Raw genomic sequence first — 27,685 nt, 5'->3', positions numbered from 1 at the left:
TGATAAGGGGTAGGCTTTCTGGTCAGCTCCACAATTGATAGGGCTTTCAGTTAGGATAGTTAGAGGAAAAAGGATGCCATGCTAGGAATAGATTCTACGGTGGAAGAACTGGACTTCTGGTCAGTTCCAGAATAGAATGGGAAGCTCCTGTTAGGACCTTTGTGTGTCTGAGTGCTTAAAGTTGCCAACCCCAGATCTAATGATCCTCAGTGGGAAACTGCTTTTTCAGTTCACTGAACATAGGACTTTCTTGTTTATGGGAATTCTTCAGTCATCCGGATCATGGTTTTACTTTTTTCAAGAGGCAACTGGACTTTCTTTTTCCCCAGAAAGTCCAGTTGCCTCTTGGAAAAAACCCACACATTTGAGACAGGAATCTCTTCCATTGCCTCGGAGTGGGCAAGGCTCATGATTGCTAGCTGATAATAAGTCGATCCTCTTTCCAATTTGTTTTATTTTTTTCTCATGATAATATGGCATAGTAACATGGCATCAATTGTAGCAAGTTAGCACCCACCCTTCTCCTAGAAAAATGAAATATTTTGAAAAATAATAAAAAGGAATGAGAAATTGATAAAAATGTTTTCTTAAAGGGAAAAAGCAGCCCCCCCCTTCCTTAATAGTCCACAGAAGATGTCAGCACTATATTCGTAGGCAAAAATTCCCTGCAGCAACATCTGCACAAAGGCAGAATGGGATCACTCAAAATGTTAATGTATCTCTTTAGCTAGGCATTTTGTAGCCCAAATATGCCCACCCATTTTCTGGAAAACTTAAATGACCTCTCTGCTAAAGGGTTTAACTTTATGAACAAGGGTAACTTGACTGCTGATAGTTATCCTTCAGGAGTGGGTTCCTTTCACCTCCTCCTACCAATGTACATTGTGACATTTTGCGCATGTGCATCCCCTCACATGATTTTCCTTCTAAACATGCTCGGAGAGCTGAAAATTGGCCATTAAAAATAAAAAGATGGCAAAGACAGCACCGGAACTGTCGCACCAAAATTGCATCATTGGCAGGCCATTACTGGAGCGGTAGTCATCCACCTCTGTTATCCTTGTATTTTAATGATTTTAATTCCTCAATGTGCTCTGGCAACCTGCTTGATATTGTTCTGCCCCAGCTATGGATCAGAAAAAATGTAGGTGGGCTGATTCCTCCCTCTAAGAAAACATGTTTATCCATTTCTCATTCAGGGAAATATATTCATCTCTTTTAATATTTCTCAAAATATTTCATTCTTCTAGGAGAATGAATACACTCAGTTTGTTCAAACCTATTTGCGCCGGACAGGGAATGAAACTCGAACATAAGGGCTGGATGAAAAATGGGTCACTTTATTGATTACAGTAATAGACCTGTAGAGGGTGCTAAATGGGGTGAAAATCCTGAACAAAACATATTTGGGCAACCAATGGGCGAACTCCTTGCTTGGTAAGGGTGAAGCGAGCCCCGCCTTCACCCAAATTGAAAGCCACGCCCAGCATGTGGGAGGGCTTACCTTCATGACCCGGAACCGGAAGTGACGTAGATGAGCCCCAAGCACTCCTCCCTCCCACCGCTCCGTCCGTGGAGGAGGCATGAGTTGTGAGACGAAGGAGCCCATCACCTTTTAACAGATGCCCAAGGGAGAACACACGGTTGCAACTGACACCCTTTCCACCCTGTTTTTGCCAATAGTGACCAAATAAACAAAATTCAATCAACCTATTTACAACCGATACACCCCCTAACCCATTAAAACCTCACACCTGACCAGAATGGAGAAGGCGAAAAAACAATCTGAAATAAAGCTTCCAGACTGCCAAAAATTCCTTCTCGGCCCCAAAGGGCGACCTCTTCCAGACACCCTGGATAGAGCGGAGGGTGGGTGGGTGACCGATCTGGAAGGCGAGCAGGGAGCAAAGGGGTGAGGGCGAAGGGTGCAGACCCTGAAATAGGCCCGCACCCCTCCCCTCGCTCCCAGCGGCCCCTGCAAGCCAACCACTGTTCGTGGTGGCTCCGATGCTTGGTGCCCTGCCAATCAGCTGGGACGCGGCGTCCCGCCCCTCCCAGCTGAAACGGACGTCCGGCAGGGGCGATTCTTCCCCCAGCTGGACAGGCATGCTTTTGTTGATAAAAGCAGCATGTGGGCGAGCCTGCGCTCTGCGCAGGCGCGCCCTGCTGGGAGGCGGTGTTCTCGCCCCTCCCCGCCGTCGCAAATCGCCCGGCCTCTTAAATTTAATTGATTAACCACTACTAATAAACTGGCCTAACAGTGTTCACACACAAATAAAACTTAAACCAGTCTTTTCATGAAAAAAAATGGCTGTTAATTAATTACGTGGCATTAACAGCAGGCAAATGTCCATAAAGTCATAAAGCAAAGATAAGTAATTAGTCCTGGTTATCGCAGGAAGCTTATGGAAGTTGGCAAGATGCCTAGAATCAGTCCACAAACAGAAGCCAAAAAAAATAACCTGAGCAGAGGTTTTCCAAACAACGATTGAACAAACTATCAAATGAGTTGTTTCCTGAAGAGTTTCTTTCCATCTTCATCATTCCTTAAGTAAGCTTGGGAAGTGGCCAATTAACCCCCAAGCCTACTCCTGAGAAGGCCTCCTGCTGAGTAGTCATTCTTGCCTTTTGGCAGTTCTGCATGTTTGAGCATTAAGAATAGGTCCTTCCTCTTCTTCCTCATCACTGCTGCAAAGTGCTGGAGGTTCTGAAGGTCCTGGTTGAACCTCCACCTCTGGCACTGAGTCCTCTCCACCCTGCCCCTTTGTCCGATTTGGGTGACAGCTGCACAGATGGCTTGTGCAACACCTCATCAGCCCCATCTCGGACAGCTACACAGGCTGATGGTGGGTTACAACCAGTGAAGGGCTACCAAAATTTTTACTACCACACTGTGGGTGTGACTTATGCAACGTCTTTCAGTGCAAATTGGGTGCTCTGGGGTGGAGCTCCATTTTCACTACCCCACTGTGTTCCCCCCGTGTCCAGGCAGTAGCCCACCCCTACTCTTGAGGAGATATGTAACTCTGGGTTGTGGATATTGCTGAGGAAAAAGAAGGTATTCAGAATGGTTTAGGTTTCTATGACAGCTGTGATTCACTGATCTTCAGTGTGTATTCCCCCATTTCTAATCTATTGACTGGTATTTAGGGCAGCTTTTTGCAAGCAAAGAAACTTTTTGCATTTTTGTACAGGTAATATTTGACTTACAACAGTTCATTTAGTGACCATTCAAAGTTACAATGGCACTGAAAAAAGTGTTTTTCACACTTTTTACCATTGCAGCATCCCCATAGTCATGAAAGTGTGGGAGAGGTGAAGCGCCCCTCAATGTAAGTGACATTGTGTTAGCCATGTCCAACCAGCCATGTCCAACCAGCCATGACCTCCCAGTCAGTCATTAGGGCAGAGACCCAGTTGTTAAAAAATTTGCAGCCCACCACTCTGCCACATGGAGAGCCCTTCTGTATAAAATTGCCAAGAGTAGAACATGACTAAATGGTTAAAACAACAATACCTATAATTGTGATTGTAAAATATATGCCAGAACATATGAATGGCTGTTATTCAAATTCTTGATAGTTAGCACATCTATTGATACATGCATATGGCCAAGGAATAAATATACATGTCAGAGCCCACAGTAATATGTTTTATTAAGATTTATATTACAGTACTTCAGTTTTCACTGTTTCTTCTTCCCACTTCGCTTCTTCTTCTCACATCCATTCCTCCACTAGAAGAAACATCACACTTAAAACATATTCATGCCAAGTACCAAAATTTTGCTGCCAACTATGCAGAAATAGGCGCGGCAACAAACATTACCCTTTTAAATACTAAGCTAACATAATAGGGGGGTTTTCCTCCTAGAAAATTATAATCCCTCCCATTTTTTTCAATGCATCTCTTTGAAAGAAAGACAAACTGAAGGCAATGCCAAAGCTGATAGTGTATGGAATAATATGCCTTCTTTGTTCACACATAATTGGCAATTGGAAGAAAGAAAGTCTCCCTTTCCAATTTTTGAGAATATTCAACACGAAAAGTGAAAAGAATATAAAAGCCCCACTTTAATGCAATTTCATGCAGCAAGTTTTATGTTGTAACTCCAGTCATCTTTCTAGGCAGAGTTTGATACTACAGCTATTATTCCTGTTCTGACTTTTACTGCTGCTGTTATTTTCAGGAAAGTGCCATCTTATCTTTGCATTTCTCATTCAGCCGCATGAACTGTCTTCCAGAATCTTGCAGAAAAAGATATAGATTATGTTCCAATTTGCAATCTCTCACTCAGTATAGCTTCTTTCAAGTTGATGTCTTCTAATTTACACTGACAACTTCCATCTAACTCATGATCAGCTCAGGACAGTCACAGAACACCGACAAATTCCATGCAGGTGAGAAATATAGCCATAAATAGATTATTATTCAATTTCATAAAAATGTGCACTTAAAATGAACAACGGGGTTTCTTACATTAATATGTGAAAGTGAATGTGTTCATAGTAGGTGTCCCCAGAGGTTTTGATAGCACAGATATGATACATCTCCCTGAGTAACTCTGCCTTCTAACTTACATTAGAAGTTGGAAGCTATCTCTGAAGCCTGTTCCCAGATCATATGAGCAATCTGATTTGTCATATCTATATCAGAAAGTAGAAAAAAGAACAAGATATTTTCTGCAACACAAGACATTTCTCTTATCAAACTACAGCAAATGTATTACCAGTATTATAATGATTTCAAGTCATGTTTTTAACTGATTTCTATTAAATACAGTAATTTTCGCTAACATTTCTATATTTTTACATACAGAGAATTATATGTGGAGTGCTTTGCACATATTCATTCAATTTCCATAGCTGTTCATCTCAAACAAATAACTCTGGGTGGCAAACAAACATAAATCACATGAACAAAAAGGAATTTAACTATGAAGCTAATTATAATATCATTGGCCATCAGGGCAATGCATTCTGCCTCAGTCGCAACCTGACAGGCAAAAGTCTTAAGGCTGGAATTTAGATATGAACCCAGAAACATTTTATATACTAATTGCAAGTAAGCCATACAAGACCATGGAAGACTACAGATAGGATAGATCAAAGATTTTGCACATTCTTAACTAGACATGGGGTTCTCAGTGCCGGTCTTGGTCCTTGGAGAGTAAATCTATCTGCCTACAATAGATTGTCTACCATTAAGTATTGTCCAAAGCCTAGCTGACTGGTGAAGCTCAGCTCTCTGGTTCACTTGACTTTAGACGTTAAGGGAGAAGAGCATTTTCATGTTAACAATAATTGTTCCTGGCAAAGTTCCATCTTAATTCAGAGAACTTAAGGAAACATTCTTAACAAGCTCAGAGATAAATCCTTGTTAACTTCCAACAGATGTTCAAAAGGAAAATTGCAGGAACCACTTAAAGCACATTCCCCCAAAGAAAGAAAAGCAAAAGAAATCATCTGTTTTATCAACATACTATAAATTACTATAAATCAAAGCAAGCTGTACACCAATTAGCCTGTTATATTTTAGTCAACCAAATTTTGGTTCTACCTGCATTGCAAATTTCTCCCTTCTATTCCAATGATAATCTTTTGTAAGTTTTTTCTTACAATGAGGAATAAGCCTTAAGTATGGAGAAAAACTATCAAAAATGAAACAAAACAAAACAAAAAATAAAACAAGAACACCCCAAGAGTGTGTTTTTGAGCAGACTGTTTGTTCTTGTGTATCACTATTACTTTGAGATAAATGGAACTCATCACCATCATTATTTTAGCCATTGTCTATTCCAGGACATTGTCTATCCCATAAGCGCACCAGTGTGCCTTCCGTCCCCTGTCCAATTGTCTCTCCTTATCTCATTTATCTTTTCTTCCTTTCAAATTAGTTCACCTATACTTTTATATCTTTTCTTCTATTCATTTCTTTAGTTATATTACTACATATCTACTCTCTTTAATGTGTATTATGTATTGGACTAAATAAATAAATAAAATAAATAAATATTATCTATCCCAGAGCTGTCAAATTCCCGGCCTGCAGGCTGCATGCATTATGCACCAGCCACTCCGTTTGCTCCCTTTTAGTGAAGGGAGGTAGGGAGTCTCAATACATCACATAATGCCACTGTGACAATGTGAGTTTGACACCCCTGGTCTATCCACTGCAAGATAAAAGACTTCGGTCTTTTTCCAACCAACATGGTCCTAAGCTTACTTTTGCCAATTAGGTCCAAAATATTTTCAGAGGTCATTGATCTGTTTTGTTTTAGGTGCCTTTTATCAAGTGGTATTCATTTTATGACTGCCTTGAGCCACCTGTCATCAATTCTTCTGCCTGTTTCTGCAACCTTAAACAGTCAAAGAGCCATTTTGACCTGTTTTCCATAGAAAAGAAAACACCAGGATCTCTTCCCCACTCTCTGTGTCTGTCTGCCTGCCTGCCTGCCTGCCTGTCTGTCTGTCTGTCTCTCACCTGTCTCCTTCCCTCGCTCCCCCTCTCTTTCTCCCCCCCCTCTCTTTCACATTCTCTGGAGCTTTCTGGGTCTCATGGGTGCTCCTTCAGCCTATGTTAGTGCTGGATGCATTTTGGTCACTTAGGGAAATGCATGACCTGTTCTCTGCCCTGAAACATTCGTCAGACCTGGCTGCAGCCAATGCTCTCAATCATAATGAGCTCCAGAGAAGAAGGAGATGCCTTCTCCTCCATTGTGAAGCACACTGCACTGCAAGAACAGTGGGCAGGTGATGGAGGGGGCAACAACAGCAGCAGAGGGAAAACGCCAGGCTGGGCCAGTGTTTCGGGACTAAAAGAAAGTTACATATCTCCTCAAGAGACCAAGATGCACAGAGCAAAATGCCTGTGAGGTACCAGAGAAAAATGCCTGTGAGACCCAGCAAGAGATGAAGCTTTGCTCCTGCTCTAGAATATGGAGAGAATCTCCATCCCCCACCTGTTCTAGGCATGGCTTCGGTATTTTTCTAAGACTCCCAAAACCCACTTCTTGAAACAATATTCTTTTATTGGATTTCACACAAGCTTAAATATATGAATCTTTAGCAAAGTCAAATGCAAGCAGCAAGAGTAATGCATTCTCTATCGGCTTTAGCTCAAACTTTTCTGGGAAGCATTCCAACATTCCATTCTCAGCCCGCTTTGAGATTGCAGGACTAAAAATCACATCTTAGAGTCAATTAGCTCACCAGAGTTCATAATAAACACAGCATAGCATTTTCCAGCTCATTTGGAAAGGCACAGCTTCAGATTTTTACTCTTTTGTTCAGGAATACCACAAAATCTCCGCCATTCTTTGATCAACATTGTCAGACCACACCTTCACTTCCTACTGTAATGTGGAAGTGACATCAGACAATCCACAGAGCTACTAATGTGGATTAATACTTTTTACCTTGGATTTCTTCTCATCTTTTGGCCATTGTTCTATTCTTGGGTAAATCCATTCATCTCCTGAAATATTTCCCTCATTATCTGACAGGGACCAACTTCCCATTGTAACATCAGCCCCTCTAGCACTCCCAAATCACTATCTGCCTCACTCTCGGCTTCCATTTCCTCTGACAGCCTCCCTAACCCAGGATAACCTGAGCGACCTGGCTCATCGTCCTCAGAATCAGGCATGTCCTGAGGCTGACAAGGATCACTCACAACACCTCCCTTCCCTTCTCAAGCCAGGCAAGGAGTGACTGGGAGGGGAGGGTGAGGGGCGGGGCCAGCCACTGGTGTGTTCAACTGACAGGAAGCCACAACAGGGGGAAGTAAGAGCCGCAAGCTGTGGACACCAGTTGCTTCGGCCCACCTGTACCTCCAACCCCCCTTGCCGCAACAGCACCATTACATAATTCCGGCTGGTGAGGGCTGCACTACTCCTTGCATATTGCACCACTTGCAAAGTTTCAAGTTGCACGTACCTCCCTCTACAGAAGAGATTTCCAGCCCCAACCTGAGCTACCTGGCCAGACCCCTATTCCAGAGCTCTAGTCACAGGACTAGCCATTGGTAATCCTGGATCAGCTCCTTCACCCGGGTGCACTGTGGACCACTGAATTTTTTCATGGTCCACGGCCCACCACTTAGTGACCTCTGCTCTAATCCATGTGAAAGTCTTTCTATCTTATCTTGTAATGCTGAGCAACTTTTCCATGACTTTGTGTGCCACTTGTAACTTCTGTATTGATTGTGAGGTTAGTGTCCATGTTTCACTGGGATATGTTAGAGCAAATAGCACACTCAAAAACTTTTCTCTTCAGGCATAGGGGGAGGTTCTTGAAAATTATGCTTAGGTTGCTGAATGCCTGCTAACCAAATTTAACACGCTATTCAATTTCCTTTATTGCATCACCTTCTACTGAGATCCATTGGCCAAAGTGTATGTAGTGGTCTTCTGCATCTATTTCTTCTCCAGGTGTAATTTTCTCTCTCTTTTTGGTGAATTTATTAATTATAACCTGGCTCTTTTTCAGATTTATTTTTAAGCCAAATGGTTCTCCTTCTTTGTGCAGCTCTTGCATGTGTCTCTTCTGGGTTTTGTGAGAAAAGAACATCATCTGCAAATGTTAAATGATTTAAATAGGTGCTATTGATTTTTATTCCATCTTTTGCCCAGCCTAGTTGCAAAATACTTTTTCAAGGCAGGCTGAGAAATGGTTGAGTGATATTGTATTGCCTTATACACATCCTTTGATGTTGGTTTCCACTTTAAGATCGTTAAGGCAAATGCAAGGGGATTTGCTGTAAAGTTGTGTTAGAAAATGCATTGTGCTGCACTTACAATTGTTAAACTGAGCAAAATCACTTTAGTTAATAGTTATGGTCACATAATATGCTAAACCATATTGTGGGGATTTGGTTTTTACTGAGTTTGAAAACTTGCCTTTTACAATGCTGTGTTATATGTGAATGTCATCGGCTCAAATTACTTGATAAACGGTGCTTAAAAGCATGTCTCAATTTACATGAACCAGGCCAACAGAAAGGATTTCCAAAACTACTAACACTTCAGTCACACTTATTTCTGGAAATAGGACCAAAGACACGGTTATATTTTCTGTGCTTTTTGGATTTGAAGAGATTTCCTTTGCCCCTGAAGGTTTCATAGTTAATGGCAAATATGCATAGGAGATCAAACTGTGCAATAAGGAAATCTCCTCAATAAGTCTTTTTATATTTTTATCCTTCACCCCATCCGCCTGTCTCTCTTTCTCTTTTTGCTGCTGTACTGTGATTTTCTATTCCATGCTTTCTTTCATATAGGTTTTAGAATCTGGATTTAATAATTCAAAATCTGTTTTAATTGGAAGGGAAAACACAAAGCATTTTGGCACTATCCGGTTTGCCATTACCAGGTTTCTGTGCTCAGTGGAACTCAGTGGAATTTTCAATGAAAAGTATACTCAAATAGGATTGTGATGCAGCCTGCAAATTCATTTGAAAGACCATCAGAAAAGATTATTGCATTGTCTGAAACATAACATTTATGGATATGCTGGGGTGTCAATATTATATTGTTTGATCCCTGAATTTCCTCAATGGATGAACACGTTTCACCATTAAAAAAAATAAATACACCACAGGAACAGTTTTGTCTAATTGGCATACATTTAGAAACAGGCATGTTTAAAAATTTATTTTAAATTTAAAATCAAAATGGTTGCATTACCGAAAAATGCATCACGCTAAACAACCCCGCCATCCCCACACCACATCTTTGATAACTTCATTGGGTAGCATGATACAAAATTATTAGGATGAGCTGTTTAGTGAAACTGAAATGAAGTCAACAGTTTCTGTTTTCTAGCTATGATTAACTATTCCATTTCTCTATCCAGGGGATATTGGGCCAATTTGTCCAATTGCAGATTGAAATGCACACCTTATAGACCTTAGACCTATAAGGCCAAAATCATTTTCAGGTGTTTTGGTTTTTTTCCTTTCGTAATACATTTTGTTCCCCCCTTCAAACAGGTTGTGTTATTTATATCTTGCAAAGAGTGAATAGAGAATAATAGCTGGATTTTATTAGGGGAAATAAATCACACTGGAAAAATGATGGTCACATGGAATAATCGGTTGGCTTTATAGAAACAGTATAGCTTTATATTGTTAACTCCTACCAAGTTACAATAGATTAGCTGACAAGCATCACTACATCTGAACCACCTTAAATTCAGGTGAGGCTGGAAAAATATTAGATGCTTTTATTTGGACAAGGTTGCTTCACATGAAGGGACACAATCAAGATGTTATTTATCAAGATTTTTCTCTCCCTGAATGCATTCAGTTTTTGAACCCATTAAATTCTGCCCAATTTTAATCTGAATGAAATAAAATCACTCTATAATCATAAACTCAAGGGATAACATTTCCACTCTGTTCTCTGAACTTGTGGTCAAATAATTATTTGGCAGAGTTAGCTCTCATATTTGAAAAAAGTGGTTCATTTTTGCAGCATTGGACATAGCAAGTAAGCTTCTGGGAATTAAAGTACTATGCGAACAAATTTAAATAGGAATCACTGGCAGCTTGATTAATCTCTCTGTTCCAGGTGTGTCTGAAACAATTTCCATCTGTGTTCCAACAGAGGAAGAAGTAGGACTGGAATGTGTGCCATAGAATCATTATGACCGACATTTAGGTATATACATTAATTAATCATCTAATGAGATTTTGGTTCCCTGGTCATCACATTGGAACTGGTAAAAGAGTGCTAAATTTATCAGAAGATAAAGATATTTAGCAGCTTGCAAGGAAGAGGAATTTTAACTTAGGGGGCAATGAAGTAGGAAGGAGACCCCCAAAGAGGAAGAATGTGCCTTAGAGAAAAACTCACAAAAGAGACTTTGGTATAGGTAGGAAACTGAAATATTGAGTGAGACAAACCAAAGGTGTGTGATTTTCTTACCTATTATTATTTGTGGATAGGAAAGTTGATGAAGCATTCACTGGGCCCATTTGAACATTTCTATAAAAGAACAATCTTAGATACAGTTTAGGAAATTTGGAGAACTGGAGTTGAAAATCCTAAGAATATGGTGGAATATATTTTGGTCCAGTGGGAAAACTAGAGAAATACAAACAATTGGATCAGGAAAATCTAAAGAAGGGTCACCAGGAAAAAAAACTGGATACATATAAGTGAAGTTCCATATGGAAATACCTGCAGGTCAAAAGGTAGTTTTATTATTATCACGAATTATTATCCTAGAGAAGAATGCAAATTACAAGTCAAAGGGCAGAGTCCATATCAAATAGCTGCCAAAGTGGAGTTCAGGTAATTATAGAACTGATGCAGGAAAAGATAAGCCAAAATTTAATTAGAGCAATTTGTTAAGAAATTGGGTGAACAGAGATCAGAATAAATGTGCTTACAGCAATTGGAGCATAAATGAATTCATAATTGTCACATACTAAGATTCTAACATGAGAACAGAAGCAGCAGCTCCTGTACAAGTAAACTCAGAATTAAAGCATGCAGAAACAAGATTTAGAAGACTTGATAACAGAATTTAAGATGACATTCACTATTCACCAGGTGGCTCTAAACTACCCAAACTCTATATCGATACTGCAGATGCTAATTCTGAATGACAATATTTTCGTAGCACTGCAGAAATGTTCAGGGGAATAGTGGACAAAGAAATGCAAGCAATGAACCATGGAAAACCGAATATTGTTAGAATAACATCCAGTATTAAATCATCCACTGTAAGAACAAAAGACATCCAAGTTACCTTAAGAAACCTAAGTAATGCATGGGAGATTTGGCAGAACTCTCAGATATTTAACAGGGATTATCTGTGCTTTCCCAATTTATTTATTTTTATCTTTGTGAATAGTGTAGGATTATCTGCAAACTTGTTTGGTCTATCTCTAACTTCAAGGTCAAGAGATTTTTGAACAACAGATCTCAACAAAAAATCATGGACTCCATTTATTCCTTCCACTGGAAAATGTCATCCATTAGCAAATCCATAAAGGAAAGGTCCCTTATCCCATGACTGGTTTTTTAAATATATTTTTTAAAATTAATTTTTAACAAATTTATATACACACAACAAAACAGTGCATAGTGAAATGTGCCCACCACCCAGACACATACACATTTCCCACCACCAAATCGGGGGTGTTTCTTGTATAGTCCACTTGACCCAAGAGCAATATATCTATTTAGATATTATAGAGTGATTCCAATTTATTTCTTGTAGCTCGGATTCTGCTAATCATATATCGTCTTACCTTGTCCCACCGTCCAATCAGTTGTCCCAACTCAGTTTCATTATCCGAATTTATCCTTTTATCCATAATTTCAAATTGAGTATGGGCCACCATGTACCCATACCAATTTTGCATTGTCCATTTTGTCGCATCCTTCCAACCCAAAACTATTACTGCCTGATTCCCATGACTGTTTATATTATTCAAGAGCTTCTTAATGAAGAATCTTGCCAAAGACTTTTTGACAATTAAATTTACCATGTCAACCAGGTCATTGCAATCTATATGCCAGTTGACCCTCAGCTAATATAAAAAGGTTAGTAAAGTAGAATTTAGCTTTGCAGAATCCATGCTGTTTTTCTTTTGGTAAGGCTTGTTCCTCTATGCCAGGGATGTCAAACTCATGATCTAGATGTGTCACGTGTTGGCCATGGAAATCCCTGGTTTAGCAAATGGGGGAAAAGTGATGACAACATGACAGCATGAGTTTGACACCCCTGCTCTTTGCAACTCAATTGTGTTTTTTTAAACTATTCTTTCTATCAATTTGCCTTCAACAAAGGGTCTGCTGGTTGGGCAGCATTATATTTCCCCAAATCTCTCCTGAGATAATTTTTTAAAAAATTGGTGTCAATTGGCTACCTTCCAGTCCTATGACATTGGGCCTGATTAGAGTGACAAGCTACATATTTTCCTAGGAAGTTAGCAACTTCACATCTGAATTATGTAAACATTTTCAGGTAGATGCCCTTGCGACTCAGTGATTTCTTACTGTGTCATCTCACCAGATGGTCTAAATCTTATTTATGTTGCTATCTCAATTACATTCCCTCCCTGAGAAAGTCATTATGGGTTCACCTGTCTGTTCTATAACTCCTGTAGCAATGACAGATCAAATAAATAATCCCGTTACTTCATGATCATGTCATCTCTTTCACTTTATGGGAAGGGTGGTTATCACTTAATCACCCAGTTGCTTCTCTGGCTGGGTTTCTGCTTTTAATGTTACAGTACAATCCATTTTTGTACTATGTCCCATAAATTCCTCGGATTCTCTTTCCTTTGCTTTTTTTTTTGGTATCTGTTCATTTCCAATTCACACTTTTGTTCTCTTTTCAATTCACACAACTCATTATGGAATTATCAGTCAATCTAAACTTCTAGGAATCCATTTAAGATATTCTGCATTTGCTGTGGAGTCACCAACCAACCTTATATTCTAGGATGACTTCTTGGGCTTTCTGTATTTATTGTGGGATGATCAATTGTCCCTACTTCCACTTATCCCTTTCCTGCGTATCTTGTATTTACTGCCATTTTAGCAATAAATTAATTACTATGGGAATATCCCTCAAGATTTTTCACATTTAGTAGTTTCATTTGTTCCCTCAACACCCCCCCCCCCCCCGCTATTTTGCATTCTTGTATTTATTGAATGTCTCTCATAATCACATATTTCATTCTACCAGGCTTGGTCATACTACCAACATTCAAGTTTATGTAAGCTGTATACAGGGATGGGCTACTGCCTGGATGGGGAGGAACGCAGTGGGGTAGAGAAAATTGAGCTCCACCCCAGAGCACCCAATTTGCACTGAAAGATGTTGAAAGAAAATGCAGGGCATCCTGCATAAGCCACGCCCACAGTGTGGTAGTAAACATTTTGGTAGCCCTTCACTGGCTGTATACATGAGGTTTAAGAATAAGACTGGGTTTTACCTTTTGGTATTTATTAGTTTAATTAGAAATTATGAAACTGTATGGCTAGGTTTTGATAAGGGCTGAAAAAAAAGAGGAAGAAAAAGATGGAAGGAAACCAAAATTCTTCCTGACTGAAGATGAAAGATAATATTCATTCAAAATCACCTAGTACTTTTTATTGTTTCAAGACAGAGTTGAGTAGAGAAGGGGTTGCAAAGAATGTTGGGAACCAATGACTGACTGGCCTCAAGGTGAAGATAATCTTTTATGTCTTCTTATTTTGGCATATTCATCATTTATTAAAACTTAAGACACGTGCCACAGGTTGCATGCAGAGCCTAATCTGTGGGCATATTAAGCATTGACCTATGTCAGATCGATCTGGAGCTCTGTTATCAGCTAGAGAGGCCTTTGGGAAAGCTTTGCTGGCTGCGGAAGAAATGGGCCAAGGTGTACGAGGCCTAGTTGCAACTATCTCAAGGTATGTAGTAGGGCAGCTCCACTTTTGTTTAATTTCCAAACTTCCGGTTACCCCATTGGGCCATTTTTCAACATCCCTAGACTTCAGGAAGCTTTTCTATCCCTTTCCAAGTTCAACTAAAGTTCAAGTCCAAAGTGTTTTCTTTCCTGAGAAGAGTGAAAAACAGCTCAACAGGCCTACATGAAGTTGGGAGGCTTCAATGAGGCCTGTGCCCATGCGGGGTGGGGGTGGGGGTGGGGGGAAGGGTGGAGGTTGTGCATATGCGTATGCATGGGGAAGGCATTGCATTATAGGTGCGTGCACTCAAACACATGCCATTGTGCATGCATGCATCCTTTTGTCACCCGAGCCATTAAATTAAATAGAAAGAAAACACTTTGGACTTGAACTTTATTTGAACTTGGAAAGGGATAGAAAAGAAGGATATAATCTGCTTTGGAAAATTTTGGCTTCTGGATGACAAAAAGGTTAACTGGACATTTGGATAAAGCTTTATGATATATTAATTTTGCAAGAGATGGAAGACATAAGAGATTTATTAAAAGACATACCTAAAGACATTAAAGAGTGGAAAGAAGAAAACCAAAATAACAATACAGTTTGCAGCGAAACTGAGGGAGAAGGAAAAAAGAGCTTTGAACAGCTGGTACAAAATTATGTCAGTGGTTGAAGAGGGCTAAAACCAAGCAGTATTATTATAAGAAATGGAATCTGCCCACTAAAGGTAGGTTCCTCCAGATTTGGATTGCATCTCCTGAACCAGTAGCAACTTGCTTGTGATGTCACAGATCTAATTCAGTAGGTGCCGGTCCATGGGCACTGCCATCTCTTGGGTTTTTTTGCGAAAATTTCCCTGTTTGTATGGCTTTTCCTCTGCCCTTCCACCCACCCCTGGGTTAATACGGACCTTTATTTCTTCACCTGAAGCACAGCTGATCAGCTCCTCCAGCTACTGAGCATGCACATAAGCAAAATTGCATGAGGGGATGCATGCACACATGCACATATTTTTTTGGGGTGGTGGTGATGCATTGCAATGCAAACTGGTGGTGAAGGTAAGTGGAACCCACCTCTGCTACCCACTGGTATGGGTTGTCCAAAATTACAGGAGAATTAGCTAATGGCCGAATTAACATGTACAACCTTTCCCTAGCTAATTGCAATAGATTTTTGAAAATTGAAGCATGCCAAAAGTAAACATTTTAAATAATATCACTGCATGTTATATCTCTGAAACCAATTAATTGTATGTCACAATTTGCCTTCTCCAATGAACTATGTGTGCATCCCCATTGTAAAAGATATTGGACTGGTCCATGAATTTTGGATGAATACATTTGGGGAATACATTTGGACGAACAGAAAATAATCACAACTTTTAGCTTATAGCATGGCTCATGGAACTATGTTCTGCTGCTGCTAATGTTGTACTCAGGTTTTCCTGATTTCTATTATTCATGAAATGAAGAGTTTTTGAGCATATGAGGAATGCATTTCTCATATACATCTGATTTAATATGATAGACAAGGAAATTTCAGCATACTTAAAAAAAATCATGCATGTATAATTGAAGATATATTTGGTGAGTAAGGAAGACAGATATAAAGTTTATCAAATTATGCATCTTGGTATATCATAAAGGAAGTTTTACTTTCCTAATAGCCTATTCTTATTAATATAAATAGCCAGTAATGGGGAACACAGGAATCCTCTTGCTTGCTAAACATAAGGAAATACCCTTCACATTTTTTTTCCAAATGCTCATAAACATATGCTACATATACATAATTCATCCTGCAGTGTTCTTTTTTTTCCCCTTCTTCTTCAGGATCACTTAAAATATTTAATACATTTAGAGTAGCAAAAAGGGGTATAATGAACTCAACAGAAGATCACTTTTTGGATTTTACTTGAAAAAATACCATTTTTTGATATCATTACTGCTGAACTTTCTGGAGAAATAATACTTGCAGGATTAGTATGGTTGTGTCTTTAAAATTGGGGTGAACTTGATCTTGACTGTCTGAGATAATAAAAGAAATATAAAGAGGCATGATAAATCATTTATAATTGATAAATGTGTATTAATCAAATATAAAGTATTTGATTAATACACATCACCACAGCAGCTAAAATAACACATGTGCAACATTGGAAAAAATGTGGAAACACCAAAAGATGAGGACATAATTAGAAAAAATATTAGATTTTACGGAAATGAACCAATTAACAAGAAAGATAAAAGAAAAAGAAGAAACTGAATACAACTCAGTATGGAATAAATTATATGAATGTCTGGAAGAGAGAAAGAATATATAAAAGATGAATCAGTACTGTCAATACTTGAAAATCAATATCAAATCTTTATAGAAAAAGTATGAGATTATTGCACAGAATAATGTAAAAGAAGAAAGAAAAAACAAATAATTTATAAAAAGTGTGCGTGTGTGTGTGTATACACACAGTGTGTGTGTGTGTGTGTGCATGTGTGTGTATGTATGTATGTATGTATGTATGTATGTATGTATGTATGTATGTGTGAATGGAAAGTATATTTGGTGGATACAAACTGAGATATGTTTATTGTAAACAAGGGGGAATTGTACCCATATATGTTTGTCTGCTCTGTTTCTATATGTGTTTTATGTGTATATAATAAAAACTAACTAACTAACTAACTAACTAACTAACTAACTAACTAACTAACTAACTAAATAAATAAATAAATAAAATTGGGGTGGTAAAATTTTTCAAGATGGTGGACTGACTCCCATTAATTGAATAAGAAGCTTCTTATTATTAAGGAGATTCTGAGGGAAAACAGTACCAGTTATGTAAAACAAGCAGGGTGAAGTAGTTGGAAATGTCAACAGATTTTTCAAATTGCTACTTCTCATCAGCCATTATGTTGACAAATAACCATTTGGAAATGTTGCATTCACAGTTCTGTCACCAATTATTTATTTAGCTCCATTCGGTTTGGAACTTCATCCCTATAAAACAAGTGTTAACGAGCAGGTCTCATTCATCTTTTTTTAATGGCTAGTACATGATATGGGTTGTTTTGATGCCTTTTTATATTGCCAGGCTCTTACAGAAATGATTCCTGGCTCTTTACCCTGGAAAATATGACACATTATCAAAATATAAAAGCAACCTAAAATGATGAGAAATTTTTTAAAATGCACATAAGTGCAACAATGAAGTCCTAACTATGATCTTGAACAATTGAAACTGTATTAGCTTCTAGAAGGTCAGCAATAAGTCTTGCAGCTTAACAGCCCTGAGTCCTTTGGGTGTGGGTGACATACACATGACATACAAATGCTAATAAACAAACAAACAAACAAATTACTTATGGGGCCACCTTCTGCTGCACAAATCCCAGTAGCCGATTAAGTCCCACAGAGTTGGCCTTCTCCAGGTCCTGTCGACCAGACAATGTGGTCTGGTGGGACCTAGGGGAAGAGCCTTCTGTGTGGTGGTCCTGTCCCTCTGGAATCAGCTCCCTCTGGAGATTCGCACTGCCCCCACCCTTCTTGCCTTTCGCAAGAGCCTCAAGACCCATCTATGTCACCAGGCATGGGGCAGTCAGCTTATCCCCCCACTTTCTGGCCATTAAATATTATGTCTGGGTGTTATTGAGTTATTGATTGCTTTTTATTGTAATGGGATTTTAGTTGATAGTTTTTAATTATTAGATTTGTACACATATTGTTTCTGTATTGTGTTCTGTGAGCTGGCCAGAGTCTTCAGAGAGGGGCGGCATGCAAGTCTAATAAATAAAAATAAAAATAAATAAATAAACACACAGATGAACCCTTAATAATGGGGAGCACAACTGGAAAATATTGCTTACTATCCCCACTTCCTTTACCATCATGGGCCTGAGTGGCAATCATTGAGCCACAAAATATGGCAAGTGTCTTCTAACTCAACCCTTAAAAACATGTAAGACAGCAGTGTCAAACTGGGGCCTGTGGGCAACATTCATCGCACGCAGGTCATGCCCACCCCAGCTCCTTGAAGGGGAAAAACATTGTGAAACATCACATGATGGCAACGTGATGCTGCAAATTTGACACCCGTGTTGTAGGACAATGAAATATGAAGGACAATTTATTAAACTATCCTTGAAAAGTGGCTGTCCAGCATTGGAACCCACAACTTCTGTGGGTGAATGACTCCTTGCTTGTATGGATCTTACTCTGAGGATTTTCCCCCCTCCTTAAACAGAGTCTAGGAAATTTAAACTTAAATGCACAATGCATGTTATAAATGATTAGATTAATACTGAGTACAAACTACCAATAAAGACCTTAACAAGGCCCTTGGGGAAGGAAGAAAACAAATGGTTCTGCACTCAGTTGCATTGCTCAGAAATCCACCATTCCTTGGGTAATTGGAACCAACTTCCCCCAGATATCAGAGTTGCCCCCACCCTCCTAGCCTGTCGTAAGCTCCTTAAAACCCACCTCTGTCATCAGGCATGGGGGAATTGACATTTTCCCTCCCCCTAGGCTTATAAAATTTATGTATGGTATGCTAGTATGTATGGTTGGTTTCTAAACTGGTTTTTTTTTAAATTAACTTAAATATTAAATTTGTTTACATTGTATTATTATTGCTGTGAGCCGCCCCGAGTCTGCGGAGAGGGGCGGCATACAAATCTGATTAAATAAATAAATAAATAAATAAATAAATAAATAAATAATTGCATTCTTCAATTTCCTGCTCCCCAAACTCCACATATCTCTCTGTATTCATTTTTTTTAATGTCAAGTCTTGAGAATTCATTTGTATGAGTGGAGGCCAGCTGACGCAAACTATTGCAGAAGTAGTACCAACTGCAACTATGTAATGGATCTCCACCAAAACCTGACAATTTCCAAACTTTCAGGATACACTTCACCTACTTGCCAGCTTGTTGGATGTTGGGGTTTTTTTTTGTCCACTTCCTCTTGGAAATTGGGAATAGGGAATTTTACTCTCCTCCCAAATGAATCAAATAGAAGCTCTTCAAAATAATGGCTAAAGTCTTTGCCTGAAAACTGATCGACAAAAGTCTTTGGAAAGGGCGGCATACAATTCCAATTAATAAAAATAACAACAACAACAACAACAACAACAACAACAATAATAATAATAATAATAATAATAATAATAATAATAATAATAATTTCTTTCTACAGAAGTGAAATTTGTAAGATGTTTTCCCCTAGGAGATTAACTTATATACATTATTTTTGGTCCTACTTCTACAACCATTAAAATAGCTCCTGACCATCTTCCCTATGGTCTGATATCACCAGTTATGCGCCTGAATCTTGGAGTCATCAACCCTTCTGCAGCTGTCTGTCTCATACACGATAATTCTTGATGGCTCTTAATTACATTCCAGATAGCATAATAAATATAACCAAGTGAACCTCACAACAGCTTCATTGAATAATGTTAACAGGATCATCACTAGATAGGTGATGAAGACTGCTTCTACACAGAGAAAATGGCCTTGTGAGGACTTAGGTGGCAAGCTATATAGACTTATATAATCATAACCAGTACTGTTAACTGCATCCAGACACTGGTAGCTGACAGTAACTATAAAGCACGTCTGAGATAATACTGATTACCAACATATGAACTAATACATTTTGGATCAACTGCAATTTTCAAATTTTTTGAAAGGCAGTCTCTTGTAGAACATACTGCAGGAACCCAAGGTCATAGGTGAACACATCTCTTTGGCACTGGAATAACCAGTTTATTTTCTTATTGGCCTATGAAAGACTTCTCCAAAGTTATTAGTATTGTCCCTCAAGGGCTGATGGGACTATCCATGGGTTTACTGTTATTGTTTTTACTAATCGTAGTACTATTTGTTAAAGTAGTATATATATTTAGTTATTTTAATATACATATTTGGGGAACAATAAATAATATGAGTGAACATTTTGGGGACCCCTGGTTTAATTAAGAGTTCAAACTTTCAGTGATAATGGACAAGTCAAAGTGCTTTATAGGAGCAACGTTTTCTTCAGTGAAGAGAAAAAGAATATTAAACAATCCCTAAAGTACTTTTTTCAAGAGGCAACTGGACTTCCTGGTTTTCTTTGAAGATGCTTCACTTTTCATCCAAGAAGCTTCTTCAGCTCTGATTGGATGGTGGTGAATGGAAGTATTTATAACCCTGGCAGACAGCTGTTCATTTGCACTTTTGTAGAGAGACATTGAGACCTCTTGGAGCTTTATCTGTGTCATCATTGTCACCTGAATAGTGACCTTAAGGTGGCCTCAACAACTTTCCAAAGGAATGCAAATGACTAATGGCATAAATCCTGTCATTCATCCAATCACAGCCAAGAAAGCTTCTTGGATAAGAAGCATAGCCTCTTCAAAGAAAAACCAGAAAATCCAGTTGCCTTTTGAAAAAGCTGTCACGCTGTGATTGACAGCCTCCAAAGACATTGAGAAACATCCAGTAGTTAGATAGTTAACTCTGTTTATTAATGTAGCTCCTCCTTTGTGATGTAACCTGTTTGCTCACATGCTCCTTTTTGGAGAAGAAGGCGGTCTCTAGTTTTAGAGAATCTCCATTACGCTTCATCTTCATTAACTATGTAGATGTGCCATTTTATGTCTCTTCAAACAAACTTTATTTTTTCTACTTTTCTAATAAAAGTTATTGTTCATTCGAACATGCTCTGTCTGTACTTTAATAACCATCACCTCCGGAAGGTCCTGGCTCAGTTCCAGCGGGCTGAGCACCTTGCTTAAGGTAACGGTCCTTTCTAAATTCCAACAAAAGCACCTTTGAGAATCTCCATAGACAAATATTAGGCATTTTTTTCTAAATAATATAAATGCAATATGATAATAATATCTTTATTATGGTTATTTGACTTGCAATGTTGTGTATGACTTGTTTTACTCCTCATCTCATTCTGAATGCATTGCTCATGCTGTATGAATCTTACAGTAGGACCAGGAGAACATTTTATTTTGCTTGTATGTAGGATATTCAGAACAATTTACTAATATTAATTTTTTCTCTAAACAGGAGACAAAATAAATGTGCTATAGAAGCAAATAGAATTGAAAAGTTTTCCCATCATGACTTTGAGTACATTGTTCCAAAAGACTGAGCTCATTATTGTGTGCTCAAGTTTGTTTATGCTGCTGAATCAAGGTTGGCCTCATTGTTCTCCTTGTTTTGATTTTTCAGTTTCTTAATGAGAATTTCATTTAGACCATCCCTGGGAAAGAAATTAACGAAGTTAATTTCAGATCAGTGATAGATTTTAGTTTAAGTCTGTGTTTCTTCAGACTTTAGTTTTGTTTCCCTTTGAATGGAATGTTTGATTGTTTACATCCCAGTGTTCTCCAAGAACGTTGCACTGGGATCTACAATTTGTAGCTTTTGTTGGACAGTGTTTATGCAGGACTTCTGTAAAGAGAGGGAAGTTAAGATGTCAGTCAAAACCATTCAGTCAAAACCCCACCCTTTTGTACATATAGGAAGTGTTGATACACGTAAAAAAAAAGGGGTCAGGCTTTGATTACACTATTGCAATCACCAGCCCACCTATGTGCATTGACAACATAGTTGTTCCCCTACATGCAATTCCTTTAAAATGTAAAATTATGAAATGTATGGATCAGAGGTGGGTTCCGGATTCTGCTACTGCCGGTTTGCTCAGGGATGTGCCATGTGGGCACAGGTCAAGATGACGGCATCCATGGTGCCACTGAGAGACCTCTCTAAGAGGCATGGCAGGCCTGGGTCAGTGCTGGTTCCAGCAACCCAGGCCGCCAAGTTACTAACAGTTCTATAGAACTGGTACTAACCAGTAGGAACCCACCTCTGGAATGGATGTACAATCAGATAAATTTAATATTTGAATAAATGTAAAATAAGGGGAAGGGGGAACAAAATCTAGCTTCAATAAGAAAAGTCTTGCTGGGATTGTTTTATGAATGGGAGTTTGTTATTCCCCAGCACTTCATGCTATGTATGTTTTCTGCTATTATTGCAAGTGAAGTTTTAAACATGAAATCAAGAACAGTGCAGATCCCAATGGTCCTAGAGGTTAAAATTTCTTCAACTTTTATAGATTTTTCCCACTATGACTGCAGATTGATGTGAGAAGATAAATATTGAGATGGAAAGTCAGGGTTTGTTTGCTTTCCTCAAGGTTGCTTATGATATGCCCTACCTCAACACACCAATTCTTTTGGTCACCATAGAATAAGATTATTGACTTCCTGTCACCATGACAAAAATATTTTGAAAAATGTGCAAGAAATTTATTTCTTGACACTGTCAAAATGGAAAGATGTCAGTCAGAAAGTGACATCTGACTGACCTCTTCTTCTGCCCCTCTAGCTATATACTAATGAGTCTGTTTCTTCTTCCAAAAAGTTATATTAGGCCTTTCATCAAATGATGAGCAATCCACAACAGTTTAGAGTGCCATACATGAACAAAGCTTACTTTTTGAGATTCTATATCAAATTTAATTGTGACGATATGAAAAATAGGTCACTTCTCATTTGATTGTTTTAGATTTAGGTCAGGATCCAAACAAACACAGTTTGAAAATTCAGATTATTCATTAATTAACATTGCAATAACAATGCTAACAGAGCTGAGCTCACTTTTTGAAGGCTTCAGTATCTGTATTGAAATATTTAATTCTATCAGACCTAACAATTGAAACAAAGTCAAAAGAACTATATTTCCCAAAGTTACCAAAACAAGATTATTAATGCAGTTTTATATACACACACATCACAAACAACATGTTCTAGCTAGCTATCAGGAGTGGCTAAATTATTGCACTAAATGTAGATTAATTACATTTAATTAATTACATTACATTATAATATATTATACATTATAATACATTAATTACAAATGTATTAATTAATACATTTAATCCAAATTAATTACATTTAATCCACCTAGAGTAGTCCCATGGCAAGAGAGGTGGCAAATAAATTTAATAACTAGAATAATAATTAGCTATGACTTTGGGCCATTCCAAAGTGCTCCATTGGGCTCTTGTTACGAGCAAAAATTGGAGGAGGGAAGAGTTATACATGCTTATTTTAACTCCTGGGGGGGGGGGAATTGAAGCATGTAAATTTGATAAAGAAATGATAAAAGGAATAATAGTTATGGGTAGAATCCCATGGTTTTCTCCATAAAAACAAAAATAAAATAGCATTCATTTTTCATCTATCCTATTTGTTATATCTGATCTAGATGGTTAAGAAATCTTCTGCAACATACAGTATCTTAGAATTCATATACGAATCCCACAAGCTACATAACAGGAAATTCCAGAACACAAGTAAAAGCTTGCTTGTACAACATCAGATTTTCACCTGAAGTTTAACAACATCAGCATTTCAAAATTAGACTGGAATGAAGACTCATGTGCATCCTTAATTAGATTTTTAAAGACCTACTTGGGACCTAAAGAGCTCCTACACTTCTTATTTTATTAAACAACTTTCACTAATTAATCAGCAGTCCTATGTAACTGAGTGCAAAAACTAAGAAGGTGCTAAGATGGCTCTTGATATAGTGGCTTTGATCTTGTGGTGTCTGTATGTGTGAGACCAATATTGGAAATGTCTGTTGCAAACTGAAATTCATATTAGCAGGCATTGATTAGGTCTAAAAACAATACAAGGGAACTCATAATCCAGTTCAGGAAAGATACTAATGCCTTCCAACAATTATTTCAGGTCATTGACCCTTCAGCACAAATGCTTCAGAGCCTACTTTTCCAAAATATACTGAGACATTTTACAGCTTACTTGTAGCTTTATTGAGATGCTAGCTGCTTAATATAATGACAGTTTTTGTAAGTGTTGTCTCTGCAAGTAGCTGAGATTGAGGTGCTGTTTTTCTTTGGAGTCAACACTGGAGGACAAAGCTTCAATCAATAAGATGAATGAACTGAACTGCCTAACATCTAACAGACACCACCATCGTCCTGAGGAGATCAACTCTGCCAGGATCATGTAACACAAAGCCCTCCAAGTCTTGTATATTTAACCCAGAAGGGAATGATGCAATGAAACTCTCTGATGAATACCAACTTGATTTAGTTGTTCATGTTCCCAAATCTGCTGTACTTGTGAAACAGTATTGCAGACAGAAACAAGAAACGCGACAGAAGCCCAGTTAAAATGCAAATGAAATGAATTTCTTGGTAATGAAGCAGCCATTTAAGCTTGGAACACTAATGACCAGAGTAATAAAATGTATATGGCATATTTTATGTACCAGTACCTTTTTCATTTTTATGCACAGTTAGATGAAAGTCTTTGGATTACTATAAAGTTGGATGACTGTAAGGATTCATACAAAATTACTATAAAGTTGGATTACTATACAGATTCCTCTTGCCACAACTGTGATGAACTGTCTTTTTGTGCCTATTTACCAAGAGATATCTTGGGTTTCCTATCTCTTCCCTCAACTAACTTGAAGACTAGACAAATCATGTCCATTCCATTTTGCTTAAATGTGGAATACAGTATCCAGGTTACAAATTATTCAATTAATGGATTAAAGCACATAATTTCTCATTTATCCATGGCCAACTGAGAATAAAAATGGGAAGGGGGGCTTCCCTTCTGCCTAGATATGTTTGTCCATTTCTTTGCATTAAGGAGGGAGCTGATTTCAATCAGATGTTTTTTACCCAGTTTTAATTACAATCAACCTAATTTCTTGAGACTGGCTACCCTCTTAAACACTTTGGAGAATATCTTGCTGGTGCCTACATTGCACAGGTTAAATATTGCAGCATTTCCCCCCAATTCTGTAACAAAGATAAAATTAAAATTTGGCAGTGACTTGGGAATGGATATTAACTAATTATGAACAATAGGGGACTAGTTTTATGTAGTGGTTAAAGCACTAGCCTGAAAACCAGGAGACTGTGAGTTCTAGTCCTGCCTTTGTCATGAAACTAGCTGGTGTACCTTGGGCAAGGCACTCTCTGTGTCCAATTCACCTCAAAGGATGATTGTGGGGAAAATAATAAGAGCAAGCGGTATTAAGTATGTTTGCCAATTTAAGTTATTGTAAAAAAATAAATAAAGGTGGAATTAGAATAAATCTTTAAAAAAATAGAAACTATCTTCAGGGCAGAATTCTAAGAGGATTTTTGAAACAAAAGTGCCTGATTATAACTCGAAGCAGTGGTGCAATTGGTTATAATTAACTTTAGTGTTTTTAGTATTTCTTTATTACAAATAATTTCTGAGGAGTGTGTTGAAATTTTGTAAGAACTACGTTGCTTCTGCTTTCTAAACTTTTACCACCATTAGTTTTGTAGGTAGTATTCTCTTCTCTTCTCATGATCCTTCTCTGAATCATGACAACAACAAAACAACTTTTACAAGGGATTAAAATCTAATGATCAAAACTGCTCTTTCTCTGTAAAGTGCTTAATATGAGTTAGCAAACTTTTTAAAAGATTATTATTTATTTGTCTTTTGCCAAAACTTTAGCAGCTGCACAGAGAAAAGAAGCCAAGTTTACTGACATGGTGATGAATAAGTAAACAGAGTTTAAAAAAGAAAAACAAAGACCTAATGTAGGAGGTTGTTGCTAATGGATGAGCAATATTACAGTTTTCATAAAATGTGTAATAAACCTGCTTTCAATTTATGCTAGTTTCAAAAAATGGGCTAGTACTTAGCTTTGAAGCTCTTTGATTAATTTTAGACCAGATTCTCTCTCTCTCTTTAGCTGTGTGAGTAAATGTATTTATTTATTTATTTATTTATTTATTTATTTGTCAAACAATTATAGGGAAGGGGCGGCATACGAATCTAATAAATTATAAGTAATGATAAAAAGTAACAAAAGAAGACACTAGGTCAGGGGTGGTAGGCACAGTGGTGCGCTTATGCACACCCTTACAGACCTCTTAGAAAGGGGGAGAGGTCAATTGTAGATAGTCTAAGGCTAAAGGTTTTGGGATTAGGAGGAGAAACCACAGAACCAGGTAGTGCATTCCAGGCATTGATTACTCTGTTGCTGAAGTCGTATTTTTTGTAGTCAAGTTTGGAGCGGTTGACATTTAGTTTAAATCGATTTCGTGCTTGTGTGTTGTTGTGGTTGAAGGTGAAGTAGTCATTAACAGATAAGACATTTTGGTATATGATTTTATGAACTATAATTAAATCGGAACGGAGACAACGGAGTTGTAAATTGTCTAAACCAAGAATTTCAAGTCTGGCAGAGTAAGGTATTTTGTTGTGAGAAGAGGAGTGAGGGACTCTTCTTGTGAAATATTTCTGGACTCTCTCAATTGTGTTGATGTCAGATATGCAATGTGGGTTCCATACAGGTGAGCTGTATTCTAGAATTGGTCTGACAAATGTTTTGTAAGCTCTTGTTAGCAGTTCAAAATTACCAGAGAAGAGGCTGCGAAGAATTAGGTTAACAACTCTTAAAGCCTTTTTGGCAATGTTGTTGCAGTGGGCTCTAGGACTTAGGTCATTGGATATGAGTACTCCAAGGTCTCCTAGGAATAAAAGAAAGGTATAGGAGATATAGGAAAGCAATAGGACAGGGGACAGAAGGCACTCTAGTGCACGTACTCACCCCTTACTGACCTCTTAGGAATTTGGATAGGTCAACCATGGATAATCTAAGGGTAAAGTGTTGGGGGTTTGGGGATGACACTATGGAGTCTGGAAATGAGTTCCACGCTTTGACAACTTGGTTTCTATTTAGTCATATTTTTTACAGTCAAGTTTGGAGCGATTAATATTAAGTTTAAATCTGTTGTGTGCTCTTGTGTTGTTGTGGTTGAAGCTGAAGTAGTCACCGACAGGCAGGATGTTGCAGCATATGATCTTGTGGGCAATACTTAGATCTTGTTTAAGGCGTCTTAGTTCTAAGCTTTCTAGGCCCAGGATTGAAAGTCTAGTGTCATAAGGTATTCTGTTTCGAGTGGAGGAGTGAAGGGCTCTTTTGGTGAAGTATCTTTGGACATTTTCAAGGGTGTTAATGTCTGAGATGCGATATGGGTCCCAAACAGATGAGCTGTATTTGAGGATGGGTTTGGCGAAAATTTTGTAAGCTCTGGTAAGTAGTGTGAGATTGTCAGAGCAGAAGCTACATAGAATTAGGTTTACAACTCTTGAAGCCTTCTTGGCTATGTTGTTGCAGTGGGCTTTGGCACTTAAATCTTTTGTTATTAGTATACCGAGGTCTTTTACTGAGT

Source organism: Erythrolamprus reginae, chromosome 3 (assembly GCF_031021105.1).
Source record: "Erythrolamprus reginae isolate rEryReg1 chromosome 3, rEryReg1.hap1, whole genome shotgun sequence".
NCBI classification, from domain to species: domain Eukaryota; kingdom Metazoa; phylum Chordata; class Lepidosauria; order Squamata; family Dipsadidae; genus Erythrolamprus; species Erythrolamprus reginae.
The sequence above is the reverse complement of the archived record's forward strand: the minus strand, read 5'-3'. Positions refer to the sequence as shown.